A 13,567-nucleotide genomic window follows, 5' to 3' on the forward strand; every position below is an offset into this window, starting at 1 on the left:
GGTTGCACAGTCACCACTGTAGTAGTGCACAGTTTATTGTTTATGTTGTTGCCATGGTTACACATTCACCTCTGTAGTAGTGCACAGTTTATGTTGTTGCCATGGTTACACAGTCACCACTGTAGTAGTGCATTGTTTATGTTGTTGCCTCCTCTCCTTCATTTGTATTGTAATGTGCAACGGGGTGTTACGACGTCACTATGCACATTACTACATATGCAAAGTTTCTGGAGTCCTGAGTCCACATGCAGCTAAATATAAAGAGTTGTGCTGCCTGCCATGCACACTGTTTGCAGTGCCAGTGGCGGTGTGCAGCAGCAGAGGACTACCAGTGGCAGCAGTGGTAATTAATTGGTAAGTCAGCACTTCCACTGACTAAGCAAAATTATTGTAGTAGATTGTGCCCTTTCCTGTCTCCACTGCCTGCTTCCTCTACCCCCTGCCAATGTGCTAGTCTCAGTACAGCATTAGTAGCAGTTCTGCATAAAACGTGGGAGGAGACACTAGGTGGCACATGTTTCATGTGATAAAATAATTGTCGTGGCAGATTAAATTGGAGCTTTTAAAAAAATGTGATGTGTACAGTAGCTCCACTCTGCCATTATGTCATTTAAAGAGCACCAGTGGGTCTTGAGCCTCTTTATGAGTGAATACTCAGCTGTATATCTGGAACCTGTAATTCCATTATTCTAGTCACATTGCCGCCGAATTACCGGCTGCTTCTCCCTGCACTGCACAAAGGGCCTGGTTCAGACTTGCTAAATAGGCTGCATATATTCGCTGCCTCCCGATTCACCTTGCTACCATCATACCCTCCAACATGACCCATCCCATTAGGTACAAAATGCTCTGTTCCTGGACTTCCCTGCCAGTGGCAGTTACAGAGGTTGGACTCCAGCACAGTCCAATATTCAAAGAGGGGGGTCACATCAACTGTCAGTGAGTCCAGCGCAGTGATGTTTGGGGTGGCAGTAGGTGTGGCTCCCCTTTTTGAATATTGGACTAAACTGTAGTCTCACATCTGTAACTGCCACTGGCAGGGAAACCCAGCCACAGCGCAATTTGTACCTAATGGAATGGGTCATGTTGGAGGGTATGTACCATGTGAGCGGATGTGTACGCTTACACATCCCCTCACATGCGGCCACAGAGAGGAAAAATCATTTGATGGTTAGTCAGACGCTATTGATGCTTTAAGGCCCATACACACTGGGCGATTTTGAGCTGAAAGCAGCTCAGTTTTGTCGCTTTCAGCTCAAAAGCCGCCCAGTGTGTACGGGCATCAATGAGCGCTGATGAGCACTCCAGCATCATCACTGGCAGCCACCGCTCATCTATTACCAGCAGATGAGCGATGGGGTGGACGGCTTTCCATAGCATGGAAAGTTGTTCTCCACTGGAAAAGTCACTCAGTGTGTATGCACTTTTAGTCTTGCCTGTCACTGAAGTCTCTAAGTATAGTGAAGTAGTAATCCTGTGGAGGTAAGTATCACGAAGATACAGGTCGGGATCGGCCCTCACTACCAGCGCTCTCTAAGACGTATCTACCACACCTCCCTTAGGATGAAGTGGCGATCCTCTTCTCCGAATTAGATATAGCCAGAGAATGGTGATCAGGGATCCTGTATCACACTTCAGGTCCTCACCGGTTCAATCCCATAGATGATATACCACATAGGAAGAAAGGAGAAGGATATAGTGCAAAACCACTTATTTATTTACACATCACATACAAGACAATGATAAAACAAATCCGGGTGTAAAGGAGAAGGGGTGGAGTTTTTACCAGAGATGGTGGAGAACCTGTCAAAAGTTCTCTTAATGGGCATGAGCGGTGACAGATGTAAACCCGGGTGATCACTGCATCAGTCCAGAAAAGAGGCGACTCCCTCTCCAAAAACTCCCAGTCCACAAGTGCAGCTGCTCCGACGCGTTTTGGACACCAATGTGTCCTTTTTCAAGGAGTGTGAAATAAATAAGTGGTTTTGCACTATATCCTTCTCCTTTCTTCCTATGTGGTATATCATCTATGGGATTGAACCGGTGAGGACCTGAAGTGTGATACAGGATCCCTGATCACCATTCTCTGGCTATATCTAATTCGGAGAAGAGGATCGCCACTTCATCCTAAGGGAGGTGTGGTAGATACGTCTTAGAGAGCGCTGGTAGTGAGGGCCGATCCCGACCTGTATCTTCGTGATACTTACCTCCACAGTTTCGTATTGACCGTCATTTGGGAAGGCGGATCTTGGGATTGGACTTTATAACCAGCAGCCCATCCATTGTTTTGCGCAGTACCATCTTGCTCCAGTTGTCTGTTTACACCCCATTGTAAGTAGTAATCCTGCCTACTGTTATGCTGGCTCCGCCCATTTTAGAATTGCCTCTGCCCACATGAGGCCACTTCCAGAAACTTTCCAGGGCCACTTTTAGTCCCCAATCCGCTCCTGGTATGGTTTAATGAAAAAATATAATGCTTCGGTCATGTAGAAGGCCTTATTCATGACATACAACACCCATTATAGTTCACCAGCAAACTAACTAGCCAGCATTCAGTCTCCCGTAAATAGGGAGAGTTGTAATTAGCAAACAAATTACCTACGGTTTAAAAGGAGCCCCTAGCAGAATAGAAGCACCTATAAACAGTTATAACATCCCTAAATATGTACCAGTGCTCCATACAAATAATATTTTACCCATCCAGGGATTCTCATGTCATCAGTGGCATGTCCCGCACAATGTATTTAGTGGATCATGCCATTGGTACATGATTAGCAGCATTGGCGTGTGCGTTCCACCACTGTGAAACGCAGGCTGTGCACTGGAAGCGGAAGTGCGTCAGTATGAGTCTCACACTCTTCACAGACCACAACACATCTTGCATACCACAATGTTTATGGCGTGTCCGCTGGTGTCCTAGTAATGAAACCAAACTTCCGGTATATTCTCCAAACGATATCCAATTTATATCATAAATAATAAATAAATATCATTATTATTAACCGGCATATCTTAATAAACAATGAAGGAAGGTTGGCAGTCTGTTAATGTTAGTAGGCAAAACCATCTTACCACTACAGTTATATTACACAATAATTATATATACACAACAAACATCTATACAGTAATACAAAAAAATAACAAAATAAATGTGTCACAGACGGCTAGGGCGGCACATGGTGGGTTTAATACTCACCCGTCCGTGCCTGCTAACATCTGTCCATGAGTTTGATGGGGTCCCGGAGGCAGGCTCACCGTGTGGCGGGGGTGCGGGCAGGAGGTGTTGATCTGCAGCAGGTCCCTGCCCCATGTGAGGGAAAATGGTCATGGACGGTGCCTGGAAGCCTGTGCCGTCATTTTGACTATCGGCAAAAGAAGTGTTGTGCCAACCAATGAGGTTTCCTCCCTTCCTGCATTGACAGTCAATGGCAGCTGCCCTCTAGCTATTTAGGGGATCTGCCTAGGCTGTTCCGTGTCAGTACAAAAAAGTCCCTTCTGCAGTTCACTCCTGGAAACTCCTGGCATTACTTCGACCTGCTGTATCCATTCAGCCCAGCCTGTACATCTTCATTGTTCCTGGGACTCCATTTTGCACCTTGGCCGATTCTGACCACTCCGGTCTACCATGTCTGGTTCAGTTCAGCCACAGGGTCCACTGGACTCCTCTGGACACTGGTCCACTGGACTCCTCGACGTCTTCTCAGTTCTTCAATCCAGATCCACAGGGTCCACTGGACTCCATCACTGTACTCCACTGGACACTGGTCCACTGGACTCCTCCACGTCTTCTCAGTTCTTCAATCCAGATCCAATTATCTTCACCATCACCACCACTCCACGTCTTGTCAGTTCATCAGTCTGGATACAATTATATTCGTCACCAGTTCTTCAACCTGGACCCAGTTACCTTCATTATCACTCAACATCTTCCAGTTCTTCATCTTTACCACTAAAAGGCCTAGCCCAGTCTTGAACTATTGTTACTTGCAAGAACTTATTGCGCCCAATGTCTTTATTATTCTTATGCCTTTTCTCAAAGACGTTATTTGGGATCAGCCTGTTGTTTTCCATTAATGACAAAGTCTATCATAAACCAGCTTGTTTTAACCCTGCAATCTATACTTCGAGTGTAGTTCCTGAGCCTCATATGAACCATCCAAACCCACTATTGTGACAAAATGTGTATAAAGGGCAATATAATTATCGTGAACCTATATGCTATATTATATATACATATTTATTGATATTTTATCAATATTTTAATCTGGTCTTGTATCATTGTTATTTATAAAAAATACCTCAATGGATTATTCTCATTGAGGCCTTTAGGAGTGACGGTTTCAAGGATGGATATCCAGTAGGCTTCCTTCTGCAAAAGGGTCATGGCTCTATCACTGCCTCTTAGCATGTTAGGAACATGGTCTATTATCATACTTTTAAGGCAGGAAAGGGAATGCTGTTTCTCAAGGAAGTGTCTTGTGACAGGTTTGTCAGTGGTTTTAGTTGTCAATGCCACCCTAATACTGGCTCAATGGTTAGCCATGCAGTCTCTTAAAGGGCAGACTGTTTTGCCCACATAAATGAGGCCACACGGGTATTTAAGCATATAGACCACATGGTCAATGGTGAGGGTTAGGCGATGTTTAATGGTAAATTTTCTTCCAGAGTGTGGATGATAATAAAATGCCCCAAAATTCATAGAATTACATGTTATACATCCAGAGCATTTATAACCGCCCACTTTGGGTTGTTGTAGCCAGGGATTCTTTGGCTCCTGTATAAAGTCAGTTTCTTGAGGTGGTCTCTCAAAGAGTTACCTCTTTTATAGGATAGCATTGGTTTTTTACCCTCAAGTTTAAATTTTGGGCCAGTCTCCACCGTATTGCAATGTTATCTTACACTCTGACTCAATACAGATGCTCTGGTATCATATGTTGTGGTGACAATCATTCAGCTATTAGCATCACTTTTCACTGCAACTGCTCCTTTCTGATGTTTCACTTCAGCTTTGTGAATGAATCTTTCACTTTTGCAGAGTAGCCCCTCAATAGAAATTTAAGTTCTCTTCAAGTTGGACTTCTGATCTTTGTAGATCTGAGTTCGTTCTCAGTACCATCAAGAACTGTGATACTGGGAGTCCATCTTTCAAAATCCCTGGGTGGAAACTGGTGTAATGGAGCAATGAATTTCTTTCAGTTGACTTCTTAAATAATGTAGTTCCCACTCTTCCACCATCTTTTTATACCTTCACACCCAAAAAATGTATACACTCTTTATTAATATTATACATTAATTTTATTGGAGGTCCAAGCTATTTAGGTCACATATTATCCAAACCAGGGACTTTTAGTTCCCCTCCAGACCCAAAAAATATTGTCAATAAAATGAAAATAATGAATTAATAAGGTACTGTTCTTCCGTTTAATGTACTTTTCTTCATACTCCACAATAAAAAATATTGGCAAAGGCAAGGGCCAGGTTCGACCCCATGGTGGTCCTCTGCCTTTTAACACAAAAATCAGTACCATCAGGTTTAATATTGTAATTATTAGAGATTGGATAGAGATATTTGGTATTTTAAGCAATTTCCTTGTATCCAAATCATTACAGTTAGATTAAATTACAATTAGAGTCATAAAAATGATCCCTCAAACATAATTTTTGCCCTAGTCTATAGTGGTCTATCGACATGTTAAATTTATCACGTATAAAAATGGGGACAAAGCCAAAGCCTCTATTAAGTAGGGACTGTTTCCTTTCTGTTAATGTTTAATTAGATATCTTAATCACATTATTGTCCATTTTAATCCTTTCTTGCCTTTTCTTGAAACCACCCCTCCGCTATCGCGGCCTCGGTTGTGTCTCTTTGTGGCGGGTATAGTTGTCCTCTAAAATTTTTTTTGATTTTTGCCTACCCCACTTGGTGGGTGGCCAATTTGAGTTTCATTATCAGTTGAAAACTGAGAGGAGCAGGTATCGACTGTGTATATAGGTCTACGTCTTAGTGCACTGCATTGACAGCTCACGTTATCACCCAACAGCCAATGATCTACTGTATGTTGTTTATAATCTAAATTGACCACCTCCAAATTTCTCCTTTTAAAAGATATCAGCTCACTTCTACATTTATCTATCGCCAAGCCTAATTTAGCGATCCACTTATCAGTCTTATCATCAATCAATATAGGTTGCACTGCTGTCTTGGCTTCTCTTAATTCTGATCTTTCTTTCCTGAATTCAACACCTATTTCCTCTATCACTAGCAATACTAAAACCAAGGAACATTTAATTAGCACTCCACACCAGCGGAAACAGAACGTTGGATTTATTCTACCAGTAGTTGGAACATTTGCTATTACAAACCCTTTTGTTCCGAAAATAATGTTATAGAAATTGGCCGTGGACTCCCAAATCAATTTTCTTTTTATTAAGACATAAAAAATTGTGAAAGTCTATTATTGCTTCAGCAGGCAAACTCCCAAAATCTTCCTGCTGGAACAAAACTTTAGTAGCATCTTCATCAGTAAGGGAAATGCATCCTGTCTATGCCTGTAGTAATAAATGTTAATCTAACACATTGGTATACAGTCCGACATGTTATAAACCAAAACAAAAAAAAGAAATAGATAACGATAATTATCTTACGAATTAGAAAACAAGGTGTTGATTCATTATAACCAGTCCTTAACATTCAATATAAAGACTCAAATCAATATGTATCAAATACATCAGAAAGCAAATATATGGTTCAGAATAATACAATAAATCCTATTTAAAACAATGTCCATAGAACACCAAAATAGGTTGTGCCACTGCACTGGATGGTGTATAATCCTTTAAGAACTAATTTTTTATACACAGTGGGGGGTTGGATAATGGAGTGGGCATAATATTCGTCATTTTCCGGTGGAAGGGCAGCTTGTTTGACTGCAGATATCTCCATTATCTGGAAATAGATTTCTTAGCCTTCAATAGTATAAAAACCTAGAGTCCCACCTTTCAGGAGGTGCTGGGGACTTGGGGATCAGAGATCAGGACTGAGCCAGAGCAATCCATTGACAAAAATAGTCAGAGCAGGGACTGGCTGCTGGAATGCTGATATCTCTGATTCTGGGCAAGATAGAGACAAGCCGCCAGTGTCCACAGAAGTGGAAGATTTTTTGGCATATACTCTCAGAAACATTCTATGTCAGACAGAACCTGAGAAATCTGACTGGGAAGTGCAATTAACAGGTTGGATGTGGACTGCTGCTTTGAAGTTGGATATCTCCACTTCCCCAGGGCCGATTTTCAAAATTCTGGTATCCCTGGAAACAGGGGATCCTTAGCTATCAGTATAGGGGGCCCCTGGGCAAGTGCCTATTAAGCCCATATGAAAAGACGGCCCTGCTCTCAATAACAGTAGCATCCTTTGTGGTGCTTCCACAAACCCCACTAGACAGATACCTCCATCACGTGGTTATAAACAAAGTAGGACAGTCACCACACTTCAAGCAGTTTGCAGTATAGTTTAATTAAATAACATGATGCTTATCTTAGCCAATGTTTCGGTCGGCTAAATATGTCTACACACACACACACACACACACACACACTCCCGCCCACCAACACATATTTATATTTATATGTTTATACAGATGGAGCCCCTCTCAACTATGTTCCTTAGGTCGTGGCTCACCATGGCTATCCTATTGTTCTCAGCAGCAATACAATAGATAGAACAATACAGTAGGGGATTAGCTGAGTAATCCTGTTACTCACTTAATCCTATTAAAGGGCTAAATGAAGAGGGCTCCATCTGTATGTATATTTTTTTTTACTCTTTTCATTTAATTTTTTTACTCTAATTTCTTCAATGTCCTGTCTCCTGATGCAACTATCTTTAATTACCATGCACTTGTCCTAAATTGCCTTGGACTGTAATCCATAGTTTTCTTGTTTTTCCTCCTTTTATCCCCAAACAATTGTTTCTTTATTGAAGCATCAATACATGAATGAGTCTGGGGTGTACTTAGAAGTGTGAAGGCGTATGCTGTTTCCCGGGCCCCGCATGGCACCTGATACACACAGTGCTGCCAATCTAGGATCTAGCCAACACATACATTACATACATCAAAACATGTATGTTTCTATGTACTAAATGGTTTCCCCTTGCATTTCTGCAGCAAACCGCTGCTGCCTGCTGATCACCAGAAGGTATTGTTGAGGTTTAGTGATAGAACAATATCCAGAATGTCCAAACATTGAGTACTAGAAACCGGAAACAAAGAGGGGTTGCTATAACAGGCAAATGCCAGTGGGAAACAGGACTTGCATTAGATACTGTAACTATGTAGATACTACAATCTTGTGTATGGACTAAGAGTATAGAGACAATAATGATAGGCCATAATGCATCAGGGCTGGCAGTACAGAGAGGAGTAATTACATAGTTCTGGGTTAGGGATGCAGTAGCGCACGCAGGGGGGGGGGGGGTTCTGAGTATCCAGAAACCCCTCAAGGAGTCTAAGGGACCTCAGCTGAAAGCTGAGGGCCCCTTCTTTCCATGGGTATAAGCATTGTAAAAATCGGCCATTGGGAACCGGAGATATCTGACTTCAAAGCAGTGGTCCCCATCCAAGCCTGTTAATTGTTATTCCCAGTCAGATATTTCAGGTTCTTTCTGACTTAGAGTTTTTCTGAGGATATATTCCAAAAGCTAGGACTCTTCCCCTTTGGTGGACACTAGAAGCTTGTCTCTACTGTGCCCAGAACCAGAGATATCAGCCTTCCAGCAGCTGGTTACTGCTCCAGCTCCACACACCTGGTATGTAGTATTATATACTCGTGGCGTGGGCAGATTGCTCTGCCTCCTGAACTCTGATCCCCTAGTCCCCAGTACCATTTGGTAGGAGGGATTCTCTAGTTTTTAATTCCATTAAAATCTAAGAAATCTATTTCCGGGAACTGGAGATATTTGCAGTCAAGCAAGCTGTCCTCCCACCAGAAAATTGTGAATAATAAGCCCACTCCACTATACATCCCTCCTCTGCATATTAAACATCCTCTACCACCCTGGAAGTTATGTATCAGGGCCCCTTCATTCAGCCCAATGCCCCCTTCTCCCACCCCATCTCCCACCATCTGTGCAGTAAAGGGGTAATTAGTGGAAATTATTGATCAAGGCCCTATATGCTGAGCGGTTGATATAATACCCCCTACCACCCACAGGACATCAAAGCTTCCCCCACCCCGCTGGAGGATCGGTAGGGGGCCCCAATACATTGCTATGCTCAGGGGTGTACACTGCTGATGACGCCCCTGTATGTGTATGTATGTATGTATGTATATATATATATTTTTTTATTATTATTATTATTATTTATATATATTTGGTCTATCTATAATACTTTAACTGACCCGGCATATACCGGGTCACCTAAGTGTCCATCTCCGTGCTTTGCTCCGCCCCTCCGGAAACCCCCTTCTGAAAATCCTGCGTTTGCCACTGGGATGGTGTCATATACCCCTGACACATTAAACCCGGCAACCTCTTATAACCTGGGTCAAATTGCCGGGTTGGTTGACCCGGATTATAAGATGTGGTGCTTTTACACCGCACCTCAACCCCGGTCCATACGACACTAACCAAGGTGCAATGTGAAAGGAGTAATACAAACTCATAATCAAAGAACAGGCAAGGTCTGTCATGGGATAATATTGTTTTTCCACCGAAATCACACACCAAGGTTTTTGACCCAGGATTTTGGTGGATCCCCTTCCATGGTCCCTGATTCCACTGCCCTGTTTCCCAGGTTGTTCCCTTTTCCACTGAAAAGGGAAACCCAGTAAAGCAGGGCAGAAAGGGGGGGGGCACCAGCAGGAGGTCAGTGTTGGGAACTGGCGGGTGCTCAATGGCAGGTGGGCACCGCTGGGGGTGTTTGGGCGGGCATGTCAGCAATGGGTGGGCACCAGTGGGTGTGGGGCGGGCTGTCAGAGGCAATAGAGTGGGCAGCTCAGGGCACCTGTGCAATGGCAGTCTCCCCTGCCTGGGTCGGAAAAACCCTGGTAAGAGCCATTTCCATGGCTTGTTACCCAGGTTTAACCTCCTAAAAACCATGCTTGATTTCCAGTTAAGAATCCCAGATCACTAGACCTGGGATTTGTACCTGGTCACAATTTCCACTGACAAAAATCCCGGGTCAGTGTGTGTTCAAGTGCAAAAATCAGGGATTTTTAAGTCAATAAAAAAGTGGTATAATTCAGCAGAATATATAAAAAAAATTGAGTTAGTAATGGGACACAGAATTAGACACAGCCAGCAAAACAGGAGCTATCACTGGCACTGCAGGAAATGCTAAAAGGCAACTAAACACTCAGGGATCAATGAGGATTCAAGGTGTAAGCCCTCACTATACAATTCAATTACTCATGGCACCTGGAGAGAGCATAACAGTAGAGTAGAACTGAAGCTGAGTTTCCAAGGCAACTGTCCCAACTAAAATGATGTTATGTGTCACCAAATCTATGGTAGCACTGTATAAGTATAAAAACAACACTCTATTCTTCACAGGAAGATGCATTATACAGTTTGAATTTTAGCAATGTAAAATATGCAAATGCATGTGTACAGTACAGTATATTCTACTGGTGTAGATCTGCACTCATCTTGCATTTTTAGCAACTCTGGGGGTTATTCAGACCTGATCACATGGCTGCTAATTTGCAGAGCCCTGCGATTAGGTAATTGCCACCCAGCCAGAGTGAAATTCCGCCTTGTGCAAGACTGCAAACTGAATAGCAGGCTTTTGAAAATTAGCTGGGTACTTGTGTATTATAGCGGCGCCCCTGATGTGCATCGCGCAATGTTTTCATTGCGTCGCATCGCATGGCATGCGATGCGACGCGATTTTTGCCCCCTATGCGATGAAAGATCGTATAAGCACCATAAAGGGTGCTTTTAAGCACCCTAATGGGTGCTTACAATGTGAAATGCACCCCCACGCCACCCCGCCCCCACTATAACTGTGAACCCGAAGCGTGGCGAGCGCAGCGAGCCCGCGAGGGGCGGCGGTACGCGTCCTCCGACCTTTTCATACCCCCACTATCCACGTCGGCGTGGAGTTGAGAATAGAAAGTGTGGCGAGCGCAGCGAGCCACCGAGCCTGAAGCGTGGCGAGCGGACGCGGATACCTTCACAGGTATCGGAGTCCCCTCGCGGGCTTCACAGGTATCCGCGTCCCCTCGCGGGGCTCGCTGCGCTCACCACGCTGCGCTCGCCACACTTTCTATTCTCAACTCCACGCCGACGTGGATAGTGGGGGTATGAAAAGGTCGGAGGAAGCGTACCGCCGCCAGGGGCAAACGCAGGATTTTCAGAAGGGGGTTTCCAGAGGGGCGGAGCAAAGCCGGGTCAGTTAAAGTTTTATAGATATACCAAATGTATATTAATAATAATAAATATATATAGTGGAGTGAGCTTATTATTCATAATTTTCTTGTGGAAGGACAGCTTGCTTGACTGCAGATATCTCCAGTTCCCGAAAATAGATTTCTTAGATTTTAATAGAATTCAAAACTAGAGAATCCCCCCTACTAAATGGTATTGGGGACTAGGGGATCAGAGTTCAGGAGGCAGAGCAATCTGCCAACGAGTATATAAAACTACATACCAGGTGTGTGGAGCTGGAGCAGTAACCAGCTGCTGGAAGGCTGATATCTCTGGTTTTGAGAACAGTAGAGACAAGCTACTAGTGTTAATCAAAGGGGGAGAGTCCCAACTTTTGGAATATACCCTCAGAAAACTCTACATCAGACAGAACCTGAAATATCTGACTGGGAAGAGCAATTAACAGGCTTGGATGGGGACCACTGCTTTGAAGTCAGATATCTCCGGTTCCCAAGGGCCGATTTTTTAAATTCTTGTACCCATGGAAAGAGGGGACTCTCAGCTTTCAGCCTAGGTCTCTTAGACTCCTGGGGGGGTTTCTGGGTACTCAGAAACCTCCCCTGCGTGCGCTACTGGCCGCCCCTCGCGGGCTCGCTGCACTCGCCACGCTTCGAGTTCACGTTTATAGTGTGGGGGGGGGGGGGGTGGCGTTGGGGTGCATTTCACATTGTAAGCACCCATTAGGGTGCTTATACAATGTTTAATCGCGTTGCGTCGCATTGTATCGCATTGTATGCCATGTACAATGTCATACAATTTAAAAATTGTATGACATTGTACAGTATCGCGCGATATCGCGTCGCATCGCATACCATCGTATGCCTTATGGTATGCGATGGGCGCCGCCAAAATACACAAGTGCCATTAGCTGGACCGGCGATTAGCTACAAATCCAGTGGCAAGATGATCACAGTCTGTGCGTAGCCCAGGACTTACTGTCTGAATAACCCATTTGTAATGCCCACATTTGTTTTCCTAGTGAAAATATTTAATCTATGCAAATTTTTAAATCTGCATCAGATTGGAGGGGACAGCTGTTTCCTATAAATGATTTAAAAAAAGGACAGGTATAAAAACTGCTATAATTATATTTTCATGTATTTATAAAACATATTAAGCCAAACTGTAGAATGGATAAAAAAGCACTATTATCAGGGGTGCCGAGGGGTGGGGGTGGGGTGGGGTGGGGTGGGGTGGGGGGGAGCAGGTACAGTTTACCCACGCCCGGGCCTGTCAGGGGGGGCCCTGGTCTGGATACACAGTTTTTTTTTATTTGGTGGCGAGTGCACCGGGTCTGAGTGCGCCGGAGTCAGCTGTTCAGCGGCGGCATTGGGAGTGCAGATGTGGGCGGACGTGGGCCAGCAGCATCACAGAGGTCCTTCAGGTGTCATTCAGCTCTCCGACTCCAGGGCCTGCTGAGAGCCAGTCACGTGACTTGGGAGTTTACCGTGGCTCGGCTACAGGAGGATAATTGGGGTAGGTAGTCCCTGGGTGTCGGGAGGAACTGGGTCAGAGAGAGGCCACCTCCCGTGGGATTACTACCCACTCTGCAGAATCCAGCCCACCCCGCTCCCCACATTCCCATTCCAGCTGCCACCAGCAGCAGCAGGTGCCAGTGCCATGTCTCCAGCCCAGCGATCCCAGACCTGGATCCCCACCCATGTCCAGGTCACTGTGTTCCAAGGTGGAAGGTGGGTGGCTGGTTGCTCTGTGTCTGCTGCCTCCCTGCATGCTGCTGGGGCTGAGATCTGACTCTCAGCATGTAACCCCTGACAGAGCATGTACTGTAACTTCATGACAACGAGCATGTTAACCCCAGGCAAAGCATGTAACCCATGGCAGAGCAGGTTAACCCCATGGCAATGGGTATGTTAACCCCTGGCATCAAGCATGTTAACCCCTGGCAAAGCATGTAACCCATGGCAGAGCTTTTAAAGGTGCCCATACACGTTACAATTATTGTATACAATATCGCATCTCATCGCATCTCGGTTTTGCGATGAGATGAGATCCAGTACAAAAAATTAAGTGCTGCACATACTTTTTGTTCTAGATCTCATCTCATCGCAAAACCAAGATGTGATGAGATGCAATATTGTATACAATAATTGTAACCTGTATTGGCACCTTTATTCCATG

The sequence above is a fragment of the Crinia signifera genome, chromosome 5 (genome assembly GCF_055691185.1).
Source record: "Crinia signifera chromosome 5, ASM5569118v1, whole genome shotgun sequence".
Taxonomy (NCBI): domain Eukaryota; kingdom Metazoa; phylum Chordata; class Amphibia; order Anura; family Myobatrachidae; genus Crinia; species Crinia signifera.